The 16,312-nt window shown below is 41.1% G+C and overlaps 1 protein-coding gene across 6 annotated transcripts in view; it reads left to right on the top strand.

Moving 5' to 3' along the window:
* GPBP1L1 (GC-rich promoter binding protein 1 like 1) overlaps positions 1-16,312 on the top strand; it is a 98,183-nt gene that overhangs the window by 17,718 nt on the left and 64,153 nt on the right. Inside the window, exon 1 of one of the 6 annotated variants that reach the window (XM_029618836.1) lies at positions 15,211-15,233. The exons of 4 other annotated variants lie outside the window; for them this stretch is intronic. The gene's annotated coding sequence lies outside the window, so the exon portion shown is untranslated. Of the gene's footprint in view, positions 1-15,210; positions 15,234-16,028; positions 16,291-16,312 lie in introns of those variants that run through there. One more of the 6 variants, XM_029618834.1, reaches the window with a different exon arrangement.

Raw genomic sequence — 16,312 nt, 5'->3', positions numbered from 1 at the left:
CCCAAAAAAAACCTTCAAGATGTCCAGCAAGAAAAAGCCCACTGAACATCTCTAAGGACTGTGCATGTGATAAAAAAAAAATGTCCATTTTGGATGGACATGACCTTTGTTGTTGTTGCCTCAGACCAAATCATGACTAGGCTAATTGTTACCGTTTTAGCCGGATGTCCCACATTTCCAGAAGTCGAGGGCCTGGAAAACGGATGAACTGCTTAAGTTTCTCAGAAGGCCACATGTGGTCCTCTTCCTGGAGCGCAGCCTTGTCTACCTCCCCAGGTTTTGAGTTGAGCAAGAGCTCCTCAAAAATATCTCCATTTTGGTGAAGCAAGCTGAATAATCAGGGTTGAGCAATTATAAAAAATCACAGAATACATCAATGAAAAATCAACACTTGGTGAAGTTGCTGGTGCAACCTGCACTGAAAAAAGTTCACCTGATGCCCCATTCTCCACAACACTAGTCTCCAACAGAAGGACCTCTCTTACTCCAGATTTCTGGATAGTTGGGGAAAGCACTTGGAGTTAATGTACATAAGGGCAAAAAGTCTCATATAAGGTCTCTGGCCGCCTCCAGATTTTAGAAACACCAGTGGAGCCAGCAGCCATTCCAATCCATGATATCCTGCAAGAATTACAAAATGAATATGGAAAAACTCTTATTTCCTGTGCCCCAGTTGCATGGAAACTAGACCTCAAATATAGATTTATTTATTTATTTATTTATTTAGCGTTTTTTTATATACCGAGGTATAGCAGAGTTGCCTTCACTCCGGTTTACATTATAACAAACCAGTTACATTTAAATTTGACAGATTACATTAATCAGACTGAGAAACAGACATAAAATTAGTCTAACAAACAGCAGGATATATTACAAGTAAGGTATACTGAAAAAACAGGGTTCATAGATAATAGGATATATCTGTAGTTAGAGGGCGGGGATAAATTGTCCTATCGGTAGACTGATAGTTATGAGATCAAAAGTCCGAGCTGTCAGTAAGAGATTGGCTTAGTAGCCAAGATTTTAGTTCTTTTTTAAAAGATTTAGGGTTTTCTTGACCAGCGAGGGTACTGAGGGAGTGAGTTCCATAATTTTGGGCCGATGATGGAAATGGCTCTATTTCTGGTGGAAGAGAGTTTGGCGAGAGGGAGAGATGGAATCACAAGTTGTATTTTACTAGTTGTTCTTGTAGTGCGTAGGGATTGGTGGATATGTATGACGTCAACAAGAGCAGAGTAATCTGCTTTGTAAATTGCTTTCTGCAGTATTGAGAGGACTTTGAATTCGATTCTTTTCTCAATTGTGAGCCATTGTAGTTGGTTGAGAACGGGAGTTGATGTGTTCAGATTTTCTTTTCCCCGTTAAGATTCTGGCAGCGGTATTCTGAAGAAGCTGTAGTGGTCTTAGGGATGACTTGGGTAGTCCAATTAGAAGAGAATTGCAGTAGTCCAAACAGTGAGAATATTAGGGCTTGAAGGACTGTTTTGAAGTCATGGGGATGAAGCAGTGGTTTTAGGTGTTTGATTACCTGTAGTTTGTGGAATCTTTCTTTTGTTCTAGTAGAGATGTGTTTTTTTAAAATTTAGATCATTGTCCACCCAGAAGCCTAAATCTTTAACATTGTCTTTAAGTTGGATGATGGAATTGTCAAATTGGAAGGGTGGAATAGTTTTAGGTCCGGAGTTTTTTCTGGCGATGAGTATGCATTCAGTTTTGTTCATATTATAAACATAATTAAGTTGGATTAGTCTGTTTCTGATTGTGTCCAGGAGAGAGGCTGCACTAGACATTGTATCTTCTAACGAGGAGGAAATTGGAATCAAAATTTGTATATCATCGGCGTACATGTAATATGTTATGCCAAGACTGGATAAAAAATGGCAAAGGGGAGTAAGGTAAATGTTGAATAATATGGGTGAAAGTGCTGATCCTTGCGGTACACCTGTTTCAAGGGGGATGGCGTTGATAAAATGTTGTTGTAGGTGACTTTAAAATATCTATTTTTGAGGAAGGATGAAAACCAGCTGAGGGTTTTTTCTGTGAGCCCGATGAATTCAAGACTAGAAATAAGCAATTTGTGGTCTACAGTGTCGAAGGCTGCAGAGAGGTCCAGAAGAATCAGAAGGTATCCTTTTTTGTTGTCGAGTCCTCTTAATATGGTATTGGAGAGGTTGAGTAAGAGTGTTTCGGTACTGAAGTTTTTCCTGAAACCGAATTGTGTGGGATAAAGTATTTTATTATCATCTAAATGGTCATTTAGGTTGTTTCAACACCGCTTTTTCTCTGTCAATTTGGCAAAGAAGGGTAGGTTAGAAATTGGGCGGTAATTGTTTAGGTCATCTGGGTTAAGGTTTTTTTTCTTTAACAAAGGTGTGATTGTAGCGATTTTTAGCATGGGAGGTAGTTTCGCCTTCCTCTAGAGATTTGTTGACGATTGCTGCAATTATTGGGGCTAGTGGATAGGCAATTTCCTTCAGGACTCGTGTGGGAATGGAGTCTAAGACATGGCGAGCAGGGTTGATTTTTTTTATCATTTTTTCTGTTTCGTTATTGATATAGGTCTAAAGTTGGGCCACGGGGGAGTTGCTATTTGTAGAAGTTGGTATTGGCAGTTTAACGTGGTGTTGAAGGAGTCTGTTATTTTGGTGATTTTATCCTTAAAGAAATAGCTAAGTCTTGACTTAGTTTTTTTGGTGACAGAAACGATGGAATTGCAATTATCTGTATGAGGTTATTTACTATGTTGAACAAGGATTTTGATTTGTTCGTGGAGTTTATAATTTTTTTACCATAGTAGTCTCGTTTGGTATTTTGGATTAATTTTTGTATTCGGCTAGTTGTGTGCGGTATTTCTGTTGTATTGCAGGCAGCTGTTTTTTTGGCCATTCTTCTTCTCCGTTTTCCTGAGGGCTGTTTTCATATTTTTTAGAGAGGTGTTATACCAAGGGTTTTTGATTTTCTTTTTTGTTCTTCAGTCCGTTTGAATTTCTCTGGATTAATGATGTTGGCGGTATTTTTGGTGATAAGAGACCAAGATTGGGATAGCATTGTTGATGTTTGGATAAGTCAAGGTTTGTTAGTTGATGTCCCAGCTCTTGAAGGAGGGGATTAGTTTGAAAAGGAGGACAGTATTTAAAGAATTTTGTGTTACTATTATTTGAAGTGATGTTGTAATTCAGATGAGACTTGCATAGTAGGGAGATGATGATCTGACCAGGGAACTGAGGTGTGTGAGATGGAGGTATCCGTGAAGAAATAATTGGTGAAAATTAGGTCAAGAGTGTGACCTGCTTTATGTGTGGGGTTGTTTACTTGGAGGGTGAAGTTTAAGCTTGAGAGCATATCTAGTAGGGTTTCGCAGCTTGGTGTTCTGGGGTTGGCATCCATATGGAGGTTGAGGTCACCAAGGATGATGGAAGGTTTTTTTGTATTGATGTTTGTAATGAGGAATTCCAGAAGTGGAGAGATGTTGCTGTCTAGTAGATTTGGGTGGGCAATATATAAGGCAATACTTGTAGGATTGAGAATCGAACAGGGCTACTTCATATTGTTTTGGTAGGTTATGAGGAATCATTTTCCTTGAAAGGTGTTTTTTTGTAAGAAGTAGAAGGCCTCCTCCTCTTTTGTAGTTGCGTGGTATTGAAAAGGTATCATATTCGTTGTTAGCTATGTGATTCAGAAGCTACTTGATCGGTGGTTTTTTTAGCCAGGGATTCTGTTATGGCAAAGAAGTCAGGGTTATTTTCTTGTAGTATGTCAGAGATTAACATGTGTTTTTTTGATAAGGATTGAGCATTGATGAGGAGGAAGGTGAGATATAATAAGTTTTTGTTATTTTTCAAAAGGGGGATGTTAATGAGGTGTTCTGTCTGTTTTGGAATAAAGAGTTGGTAAAAGTCAACATCTTTGTGGCGGGAATGATTAAAGTTGAGTGAGGTCCGAGTGCAGCTAGCTGGAGGATGCCTGTGGTTGAGTGAGGTTCGAGTGCAGCTAGCTGGAGGATGCCTGTGGTTGAGAGGTCCGAGTGCAGCTAGCTGGAGGATGCCTGTGGTTGAGTGAAGACAGAGTGCAGCTAGCTGGAGGATGCCTGTGGCTGAGAGAGGTCCGAGTGCAGCTAGCTGGAGGATGCCTGTGGTTGAGTGAAGACCGAGTGCAGCTAGCTGGAGGATGCCTGTGGTTGAGGAGGTCCGAGTGCAGTTGGCTGGAGGATGCCTGTGGTTGAGTGAGGTCTGAGTGCAGCTAGCTGGAGGATGCCTGCAGAACTGGAGATGCAGAAGTCTCCAGGGTTTGAAATTGTACAATAACTACATCGATCAGTTGTAGTAGAATCAACACTTAAAAGAGCAAAGAAAACAAGAATATATTCGAATAAGCCATCAGAAAGATCTTGGTCTATTAGAACAGGTGCTTTTTAATATATTTATAAATGATCTGGAAAGGCGAACGATGAGTGAGGTGATCAAATTTGCAGATGACACAAAATTAGTCCAAGTTATTAAATCACAAGCGCATTATGAAAAATTGCAGGAGGACCTTGCGAGACTGGAAGGCTGGGCAAATAAAATTTAATGTGGACAAGTGCAAAGTGAAGCATATGGGAGAAAAGTAACCCACACTGTAGTTTATATTAGGAGTTATGGCCTAGGAAAAGGACCTTGGGCATCTTAGTGGACAATAGTTTAAAATCCTCAGTTCAGTGTGTAGCAGCAGTCAAAAAAGCAAACAATTGGGCCGATTCAGTAAAGTCCACGGGAGAGCGGACGAACGCCCGCTCGCCTGTGCGCGCGAATCTGTATTTAAATTAGGTGGTACGGTAGAAACGGGCAAAAGGAGGCGCTAGGGACACTAGCGGTCCCTAGCGCCTCCTTTTGACCCGGAGCGGCGACTGTCAGCGGGTTTGACAGCCGACGCTCAATTTTGCCGGCGTCTGTTCTCGAGCCCGCTGACAGCCACGGGCTCGGAACCAGACGCCGGCAAAATTGAGTGTCCGGTTTTTTGGCCTGACAGCCGCCGGCACATTTAAAAATTTTTTTTTTTACTTTTTTTTACTCTTCAGGACCTCCAACTTAATATCACCATGATATTAAGTCGGAGGGTGCACAGAAAAGCAGTTTTTACTGCTTTTCTGTGCACTTTCCCGGTGCCGGCAGAAACTAGTACTTACCTTTTGGGTAGGTGCTAATTTCTTAAAGTAAAATGTGTGGCTTGGCTGCATATTTTACTTTCTATATCGCGCGGGCATACCTAATAAGGCCACCAACATGCATTTGCATACCTGGTACAGCTGTCCAGCAGTCCTCCAAACCCCCTTGGACCAGATCCACCCTTATTAACTCTAGAAAAGCGATGTCTGTTTCATCTGAACCTTCTCTCCCTCAGCTTGATAGCTTGGATGCTGAGTGTTCAATGCATATCAAATTGTCCTTACCCACGTACGTTAAGGACATAATATTGTCTGCCAGGAAACCATCAACTAGGAGATTCTGTGGTTTAAATTGAAAAGGTTCTCCACATGGTATCAATGCAGTTCCTGGGATCCACTCGTATGCAAACCCAAAGAGTTACTGAGCTATTTGCACTCTCTTTCTGCTTCAGGTCTTAGCACCTCATCAGTAAGAATACATCTGAGTGCCATTATAGCTTACCATGCTCAAATTGAAGGTAAGCCAATCCACACTTATCTGTTAGTTTCCAAGTTGATGACAGGCTTATGGCATACTAAATCTTCAGTTGTGAAACCAACTGTTCCGTGGGACTTAAACATGATTCTGGCATAGCTGATGAAGCTGCCATTTGAATTATTGACTTTGTTCAGGTTTCTAACATAGAAAGTAATACTCCTTGTAGTAGTCACTTCAGCCAAGAGTCAGCGAACTTCAAGCTTTGGTTTCATTATCTTCTTTATATTCTGTTCTTTCCTACGTAGAGTGGTGCTTCACACGATCATCACAAAGGTTTTCACTGAAAGTATTATCAGCTCTAGTACTGGCCGGCTGTTTGGATTTGCTCTTGCCCCTCTCATCTCAGACTCAGTGTCACCCTCTGCACCTGTTTCAGGTCATATGCATAAGTGCATCCTCTGTTACTAGAGTCAATCACTGCTAAACCAGAGGAACTCGGCACATTTTAATGCCAAACAAATATTGTATAAATGTTATGAATTCATTACTTATTTTAATCATTATGATATGTGTTTTGTATGATTATAGAATTCATGCTATGTGCAACTGATATTCACACAATAAACATCATGGAATTTAAACGATGCAATATTGAGGTATGGATGTTGATCAACTTGTACCCACGAAGATATATCAAATATTGGATATTTGAACATATAGCATCTTTCCCTGAAGAAGCCCCCAGGGAAGGGGCGAAACGGGTATCCCGTCGGGTACTATACTGTCCATCATAATATTGAGTATCATGATATTATTTGTTAAAAAATTGTAGATACTTGGTATCTGTTACAATATTCTGTAATTGATGGAAATACAATGTTGCATAAGACAGTTTGAATATAGCATTAGTCATAAGTATTGTTAGTTTACATGATGTATTTTAATGTGATAATGTGGTGTGGGATATGATAGTGTGTCTGGTATGGATGGAGGTATGAAGTGAGTATTTTAATGTGGGTATTTACAGTGGCACATAGCGTTATTTGTTATAAAATGTATTTTTGATATGATGGTGAAATAAAATTATTTATACAATATTTGTTTGGCATTAAAATGTGCCGAGTTCCTCTGGTTTAGCAGTGATACTCTCTGCACCTGAGCAGGCATCTCCTCTCTCCAGATTCCGGGCCACACCTAGTCTTCTCCCTTCTCGATAGCAGGGAGTGCTGGTCTGCTTCTGCCCTCCCCCCTTTTCGCTTTAGCGGATGCTTCAGCACAGGTTCTCGCTCTCGAGGATCCGCGTTCAGAGTTTTTTCCCAGGGTTTGTGCTCCCCTTTTCTTCCTTCAGGGATCCTTTGCTTCAGCCTCTCTCCTCTGTCCAGGGGGTTCTATTGCTCCCTTTCCCTTCTTTGCCCCCCGTCCCCCTTATACTTCCAAGGTGATGAATATGTATAACCTCATGCATAACCACGTGGTGGGTGGAGGGTCTTTTGCCCACATTGCAGGTCTTTCCCCCCCACCATTTCTTTGGAGGTGGGGATAACTGCCAAGTCTATGTCAATATTACTTCCTTCCTTAGCGTCTTACTTCCTTCTCACTTTTCTCCGATTGCCCCCTCCCCCATCCATGGGTATTTCTGACCTATGGACTTGCCTAGGCTCATTCCTGACACTTGCTTAGGAGCTTAGTCTTCTTTCTGTCTGCTTTGCTCCTATTGATCCAGGAACATGCAAACAGGCACATCTGATAAGGTATCCTTCAGTGTATCAGGGTAAGGACTTTTCATTTTCCACTGAGACAGTGCAGCTTTCAAGTTCACCTGGGTAAAAGTATTTCTCTTGTTGTGACAGACTCCCCCCCCCCCCCCCCCCCCCCCCCGCCTGCCCTCTCAGGCCCAGCTCCTCTGCATTCTACTATCTCTCCCTTCCCCCTCCAGACTCGCTCTCTCTCGCGTGTACCTCTCACACAGGTTCTCTTTCTTCTTCTTCTTCTTCTTCTTCTTCTCTCTCTCTCACTCTCACACACACACACACACACTGACTTACTCTCTCTTGTGCACTCGCACCATCCCCTCTCACTCAAACTTCTCTCTCATGTGCGCGCACGTCCCACACCCCGCACAGGATCCATCTCTTGCATGCATACACCCTCACACAGGCTCCCTCTCTCTCATGCCCACGTACACACCCTCACAAAGGCTTCCTCTCTCTCACGCACACAGGCTTCCAATCTTTACTCACATACATACTTCCTCATACAGGCTTCCTCTCTTTCAGGCTGATGCAATAGGACGCGGGCAAAAAACGGGGCCACTCATACGGAGCACCCATTTTCCTAATGCATCCACATCGTGTGCACACGATGCAACATTCTAATGAAAGAGAAAATCGAAGCGGCATACGGATAGGGCGTGCTAGGGAGACTCAAAAGTATATTGTATCAGGCACATGGAGATCTAAATTGTGCGTTCCTAGCAAAAGTTATAGAGATCTAGAATGCCTGTTTACCAGAAGGAAAGGAATCATTCACGTTTTAAGATGTCCTTTAGCTAATCATCATGCTCTGTGCTACTAATTCCTATATACTTTTTTAAATTTTCTGTTATAACCCCAGATAACTAAATCATGTACTAATCTTTCTAAACAACCCTGCCCTACAAGGAGGCACATTTATCGCAACACAGAGGACCCGCATTTTTTTATGTTTATGAGCCCTTGACTGTGAGTGAACTTTATTCCATCTGCAGAGCTGGAGTTAATTTTCCAGTGTAAAAAAAATGTGGGTTGGGTGCCTAGCCTTTAGGTACGCTTTCCTGCATTGGGCAGCAATAGCTAATGTGATGGCATTATCTGATACGCTTTTGTTAGGGTGTGCGTTTTAGACGTGATAATCTCTTTGCTGTATCGGATATCAATTGTGTATCTGAAATGCACGCCCAACCCTGAGTAAACCCATGTGCTAGGCTGGGCACACCATATTGCATTGGCCTTTATCACAACCCACACATTTCTGCTCTCTTGCACTGTTATTCTGGACCTTCCCATCTTCTTCAGCTGCAAGAGGGATGGGCTCCACCTTTGGCTATCCTGGACCTCTCTCTTCTGTGTCTTTGGCCATGGGTGGGATGGGCTCTGCTCACGGTCCACCAGGCTGCTTCGATCTTCAGATGCAAGCAGGATGGGCTCCACTTGTAGCTAGTTAGGCCTCTCTGATCTTTGGCTGAGAGCGGGATGGGCTCTGCTCAAGGCCCATCAGACCTCTCTGATTTTTGGTCATGAACAGAATGGTCTCCAGCCAACTGGGCCTCTGAACTTTGGCTGCAAGTGGGATGGGCTCCACTCACTGCTGCCGTGCCTCTCTTCAAATTCTGTGCAAAATATAAACATTCTGCACATGAGGGGAATTCTGTGCAATTCTGCACGGCATGGTTGCAGAGAATATCCCGAGGTGTAGTGTGTGTTACTTATGGCCTATTAGGGGAAATCTTAATATGTTCGCCCTTGGTGTCTTATTTCCTTCTCAGGAGAGAGGATGTTCCTATTCTCCCTTCTAGTGAATTGCTTTCAGGAAGCTGCTTTCCTACCTGAACCATCTTCAGTGTTCTGCTGGGAAGGAGAACTCACACTGCTACTTTTGTGCAGGCATGCAACCTGGAGGTCCAAGACATGTGGGGGGCTGTTATGATATCTGGCATTTAGAAGTATTCGCAACAGATTCTTTTTAGCAGGAATCCGCTCCCAAGGAACACTTTTCAAATACCTGCTGTAAGTTACATAAACATATCGCTCTGTGACCTTTCCAGGTGAATAAGTGTCATGTTTGGGTTGTACGCTGAACCTTAAGTGGCGGATGGTTCCATTCACTCTGCATTTTGAACACCGTGTACACATTCAGCCACAAAGGACACACTGTGTCCGGGTGGCTGTTTTTATTCTAAAATAGTTGGTAACTCTTACCATGCAATATCAATCCATCAAATGGTATGGTTTGATATCGCAAATTTACAGAGAAGTCACACGAAGACCCGAGTTTTGCAGTTCAAAAATGTAGACTTTACCAAAATAAGAAAATTCCTGGAGGTGGAACTTGAAGACTGGGAGAAAATGGGAGAAGTGGAACAGTGGGCCAGACAAAAAGGAGCAATTACAAAAGCAACAAATCTATATGTTAGAAAAGTAACAAAAAGAGAAATAAGAAAACCAATCTGGTTCACAAAGGAGATAGCTGATGTAATAAAAGCAAAAGAAGCAGCGATTAAGAAATATAAAGGATCTCAAAAAGTGGAGCTCAGGGAGGATTATCTGGTTGAAACTGAGGGAGATGATTTATTTTATTTATTTAACATCTCTTTTTATACCGATATCCGTTCGCCACCATTCGCATCGGTTCACAATAAACAAAAACTTTTGGGCGGTGGCCCTTACATGTAACAGATACTAAGTGAACTAGGAAAAATACAATTAACTTTTGGGAGGAGCCCTTACATATAACAAACATCAATGGGTAGATGCAAAGCAATAGAACTGTAACTATAACTATATAAATGAGAGTGCATGATAAAAAGTAATCAAGAAAGCAAAAAGTCAGGTGGAGGAAAGAATTGCCAAGGAGGAAAAGCGAGGTGACAAAACATTTTTCAGGTACATCAGAGAAAGGAAAAAGGTCCATAGTGGTATGTGAAATTGATTGAAGAAAAGGCAGAAATACTAAACAAATACATCAGTTCAGTGTTTACTAAGGAAGACCCTGGAGAAGGACTATCACTTGTTAACATAACTGTAGAAGGAGGTGGAGTAGACAAAAACCCCATTTACAGAAGAGAATGTATGGGAAGAGCTAGGAAAACAAAGTGGACCAAGCCATGGGGCCTGATGAGGTTCATTCCAGAATACTGAGGGAGCTCAGAGATGTGCTGGCGGGTCTGCTGTGGTGACCTGTTCGATAAATCCCTGGATAATGGTGTGGTGCTTAGTGACTGGAGAAGAGCGGTGGTGGTCCTGTTATACAAGAGTGGGGAGCAGAGAAGAGGCTGGAAACTACAGGCCAGTTAGCATCAATCACCTCGGGGGGGGAAAATTAATGGAAACTCTGCTGAAGGAAAGGATAGTGAACTATCTACAGTCAGGAGGATTGCTGGACCCGAGCAGCCTGTCTCCACCCAAAAACAGTAGTGCTTTTGCACTGTTAATGTTTTTTTCCCTTTTTGTCTGAGGCAGCCTGTAGCTAGGGATTCACCCATACATATGAGGCCTGCCATCCTGCTTGTCTTTGGAGAAACATGAAGTGACCTGTAACAGGAACTCTCTGATGGACAGCAGGAACGTTCAGTTCTCAATGACTCTCTCCTACTTCTCCTTGGAGTTGGTTTTTCCAAATCAGCTTTATCATGGGCTTGGGAGGTCCTGCCTGGGAGGCAGGAAATGGCTACACAGCTTTATATGCTCAGTAGAGCATGCTAAATCTTTGAAATAAAAGTTTCCATGCTGAGCTTCATTGGAATGACATCACCCTTATGTGAGGATTGACATCCTGTTACCATCAGAGAACATCTGTTACAGGTAAGTACATTCATTATCTCTGTCAGGGCATCTGTGTTTTCCCTTACTTGAATGATTGACTGGTAATGGTGACTTTTTTGGGAAGGAGGATTGATCCCTTCCCTGCAGAAGACAATTCAACTTCTAAATCACTAGGATTCCTAGTGAATTTTGAAAAATCGATCCTGATCAACGTCTCAGAAAAATCAATTCATCAGGGCATGGATAGATTCTTTGCAGGAGAGCATGTCTTCCCGATAGATCTAGCGATGTTCTCAGATCTTTTCTCATTGTTTGGTGAACATGGAACAGACAACAGCCAAGGAAGTGCTAGTTGTTTCTGGGCCACATGTCTGTGGTTGGTCATGTATGTATCGCTAAACCCACTTCCACATGCAGCAATTCCAATGGGACCAGTTAAATCATTCCTGACAAATGTTAGTGATGCCTTGCAAAGTAATGAAATTTGAGCTCTCCTAGTGGCTAGTCCCCTTTGTCTTGCAGGAGGGGGGGGTACATGTATGGTCTACTACATCGTTAAGTACATTAGTGACAGACCGTTTCCACCAAGGGATGGGGACCCCACGTAGGGCCCTTTCAAATCTAGGGATTTGGATGTCAGTGGAAAAACGGTTTTCATATCAACCTGCTGGAACTATGAGTGATTAGACAGCCTTAAGTGTTTTCTGACATCTTGAGGGAAAAGAGAATTCTCATTCAAACTAACCAAGTAGCCATGTTTTATGTCAACAGATAAAGAGGCACAGGGGTTTGGACCCTTTGCAAGAGGTGATAAGGATATGGGAAGGGACGCCCAAACCATCAAGTTGGTCTACTAGCAATCTACCTTCTGGGAATCACCAACCACATTAGCAGATCACCTCAGAAGGTGTTTTGTCCTCACAAATGGTCCCTATACAGTCAACATGTTCGGCTTTGGAGACATCGCTCAGTCGATCTCTTCGCAATGGAGGAAAATGAAAAGTGGAAAGATTTTGTTCTATTCTTCTCACAAACTGAGATCTTCTCAGCATGATCTCATATATGCTTTGCCCATCAATTCCATTCATAGCTAAGATTGGTACAAAAAGCACTCGAGGCCTGGGCTTGTCTGATACTTATTGCACCAGTATGCCCAGACAGAACAGACCTCCGTCCCTCTAGGGGGTCGATCTGTCCTTATTGACTCAGAGAGGAGGGGTTGTCTGTATCATGGCAAACCTTCCCTCTCTCAACTTGACAGCCTAGATCTTGCGTACTCAACCAGTTCACTCTCCTTGCCCAAGGAAGTTGAGGATGTGTATAGCATCTGCCAGGTAAGCTCTCACTAGAAGAGTTTCAGCTTTAAATGGAAACTGTTTTGTCTGTGAACACAGCTCCTTGGACCTGTTTGCATGCGAACTGCAAGAGCTGCTTCAGTACTTGCTCTTCTTTCTCTTCCTCCTCAGGTCTCAGTATCTTTTCAATGAAGGTACATCTCAGTGCATTATAGCCTACCATATTTAGATATAGGGTAAACTGATCTTCAAATCATTTTTTAGTGTCAAATTTTATGAAAGGCTTATGGCACCCTAAACCTCAATGGCCCAAGCCACCTGTTCATGAGACCTTAATGTGGGTTCTAGAACAGCTTATAAAGTCGTCTTTGAGCTATTGGGCTTGGCTTCTCTGAAGTTTCTCGCATGGAAAGTTATTATTATTATGTTATTTATCATCAAGCTATGTTTATTTACTGGACTAGACTACTCTGCAATTCCACGATGTTAGGACTGCCAAAAGCAACATTATGTCCTTTACAGGTCATGCAAATCACTGCAAGGCCCGTATCCTCTCAAATACAAAAAAGAAGGATCACATCACCCTGGTTTTAAAAGGATCTACATTGGTTGCCCGTAGAAAATAGAATAATGCATAAAACTTATGCAATTATCCACAAAATATTGTACGGTGGAAATGACCGCATGGTTAAATTCAACCATAAATTACAACATACCCCAGCGCGATCTTAGGTCAAGCCAACAAAGCCCTCCTCTCAGTACTATAGTAAGGTCCGCTCACCTGAGCGAAGTTAGAAATCGTGCTATATCAATCGCAGGTCCAACCCTCTGGAATAGATTACCACAAGAATTACAGTTACAACATAACGTGAAGAGATTCAGGAAAGATCTAAAAACGTGGCTTTTTAAAACAGGGCATTTGAGACAGTCACTGAGATATAAGCCAGGTCTTTTTATACATTCTATCTTTATTCGCTTTTACTTAATTATAATGTTAATTTTAGCCTCTATTATTAGCTTCTAATTGAATTATTGTAATTTATTTTTGAATATTTTAATGATGTACTTTTATTTATTCCTTTTACTGTCTGATTTTAGTTGTATTTTGTAAACCGTAGAGAGAGAACTTGTTTCTGTGCAACGGTATATAAAAACTGTATGTATAAATATTTATTTATTTTATTTTTTAAAAAGTTTTTATATACCGCACAATAAGGCATATGAATGCCCGTCTAGGCGGTTTACAAAATACAAACATAATTTATGACAAAAAAAAAGAATTAAGATACAATTAAATACATACATTAGAATTTTAATTCTACTAATGATATCATCGTAGTGGTATATAACTGTTTATTATGCATTATAAACAGTATTATAAACACTATTAAACAGATACGTTTTCAGTATTTTCTTAAAATCTTTGGAATTTGGCTGTCAATGAATTTTTGTTCAGGAAGCGAGTTCCACAGGGTCGGACCTGCTACAGAGAAGGCCCTTTTCCAAATTAAAAGCTAGGCTTACTATTCTGACTGAGGGAATTTCTAACATACATTTGTCCATAGAGTGGAGTTGTCTTGGCGGCTTATATTTCGCAATAGGGAACAGAGCCACAACAGAGTTAGTTGTAGAGGAGGTTATGGAATAGTGGACAGGATTTTGTATGTGATGCGATGGGTTATGGGGAGCCAGTGAAGCTGTTGTAAGATGGGTGTGTTATGATCTTTTTGTGGTAGATTGAATAACATTCTTGCTGTTGCATTTTGGACGAGCTGTAAAGGATGTGTTGTTGATAGCGGTAGTCCTAAATATAGTGAATTTAGTAATCTAATATTCATTGTTGCTGTCACATCAGCCATAAGTCCATGAGCTTCAGCTATTGGTTCCCTACTCTTCTCATATGTAATTCTTCCACAATAGAGTAGTGCTCCACACCCACCCAAAGCTTCTACCAAAGGCAATGTCAACTTTTCATATAAATCAAGCCATCTTATTACCCATGTTCTTTCCAAGGCCATATGCATATGAAGGTGAAAAAGCCCTTCATTCTTTAGACTGTAAAAGAGCCTTTGCTTACTATTAGAAGAGAACTTAACCATGTTGTTAGGTCTCGCAACTATTCATTTTTTTCACAATCCTAACCACAGGGCATGGCAGGTGCTAAACATACTTTGTCCAATTGGCTAGCATATTGCATTGTGCATTGTTATGCACTGGCTGGCCTCCAGATTACAGATTCAATGAAGGCTCAGCAAGTGAGAGTCATTTTTGCATCAGTGGCTCATCTGCAAGCCATACCTATTGAGACAATCTGCAAAACTGCAATGTGGTCCTCAGTGCACACCTTTACGTCCCATTGCTGTCTGGAAAATCTATCAAAAAGCATAGTAAATTTTCACAAACTGCTTTGTGTAGTCTGTTCACCCAATAGTTTAATCTCTTTGGTGGGGTCCAGGTTGCTTATTAGTAAATGCTCTGCTGCAGCCCTCAGCTTGGGATTCCCCATGTGCCATGACAAAATCAGCTGTGCATGTAGATGGAGAAAGCAAGCAAGCTTGCTTTACTGTGAATAGGGTTTTCCATAGACAGTGGTGAATTAACCTAGCAAAATGCTTGCCCGCCTCCCTGGAAAGTAGACTACCTAGTAGATTTAGCTCTAAAATCAAACTGAGGGGTTCATGAGGCAACCGGCTGCATGGGATTTCCTGCACATGCTCATTAGAGCAAAAACTGTGAGCTGAGAGAGACAGGTCTGTTCCGTTTATCAAGCTTGCTTTACATCAAGGCATTGCATTCAGGTACCGTACATATTTTTCCCTATCTCCAGAGTGCTTCATTTCTAATGCAAAGCAATTGGAAGATTTGATGTTCCATGAGAATGTCAACTTCTTAATTTAGCTTAGCATGTTGAGACTACAGTTTCACTTGTATTGTTTGGGTATTTTTATTCTGAAAGCTTAGATATATGTATGTTACATACTTGTGTAATAATGTTTCTTTCATTTATTTATATTAATAATTTGTATGCTGCTTTATCCTAAGGTCTAAGCAACTTCCATTAAAAACATACATAATAGCATACATAAAATTCAACAGACAATACTTAAAATAAAAGGATATTAGGAAACATACTTTCTCAAAGAGGATGTGGCTAGAACACAGCATGAAATTATAAGTTAAATGTCTCCTGGAATAGTAGGCTTTCAAAATTTTTCAAAAAGTCTTAGAATCCTATGGATAATTCTTTGGGTATTGGGATGTTATATAGATTAGTAGTTTTATCTTATTTTGTGTTTCTTATTTATGTGAATTTAATTTCTGTTCTTGTTTAAAATGCAATATTATTATAGTGGTCATTTTTGTATTTGGTTATGGTTAGGTTTGTTTTTATACTGATTATTTTGTTCCCTGCTTTAGGGTGTGTTTTTATAAATTAAGCAAGCGATAAGTTCAAGAAAGCATTGGTAACTAATTGGGTATGATACTTCCCTTTTCAGGACACACTTGTGTTGTGGTAAAACTATGTGGGAGCTGTCTTGGACGTTTTACCTGTGTCAAAAATAAAATCAGCCAACAAGTTACTCTAATCCTTTTCTCCAGACTGGACTTAAAAACATGTTTGACTTGAGACCTGCTATATCCGCGACCTGTAGATGAGGAAGTGGAAGGTTGAGAGAGGTCAGAGAAGAGATAGAGGATTGAAATATTGGAGAGGAGGTTGAAATGGACAATCTGGGGGAGAAGAGGCAGTTGAAAGGAAGAGATACTTTTGAGAAAGGAGAAACAGGTTAGAGTGCAGTATGAAGAGAGGAAAAGAGGAGGAAGGGAAGTGGAAGAAAAATAATAAATGCAAAGGTGAGAAAGAAGAAAAACTACT

Source organism: Rhinatrema bivittatum, chromosome 10 (genome assembly GCF_901001135.1).
Source record: "Rhinatrema bivittatum chromosome 10, aRhiBiv1.1, whole genome shotgun sequence".
In the NCBI taxonomy this organism is placed as follows: Eukaryota; Metazoa; Chordata; class Amphibia; order Gymnophiona; family Rhinatrematidae; genus Rhinatrema; species Rhinatrema bivittatum.
Note: the sequence above shows the minus strand (reverse complement) of the source record. Positions and strands in the feature narration are given on the sequence as shown.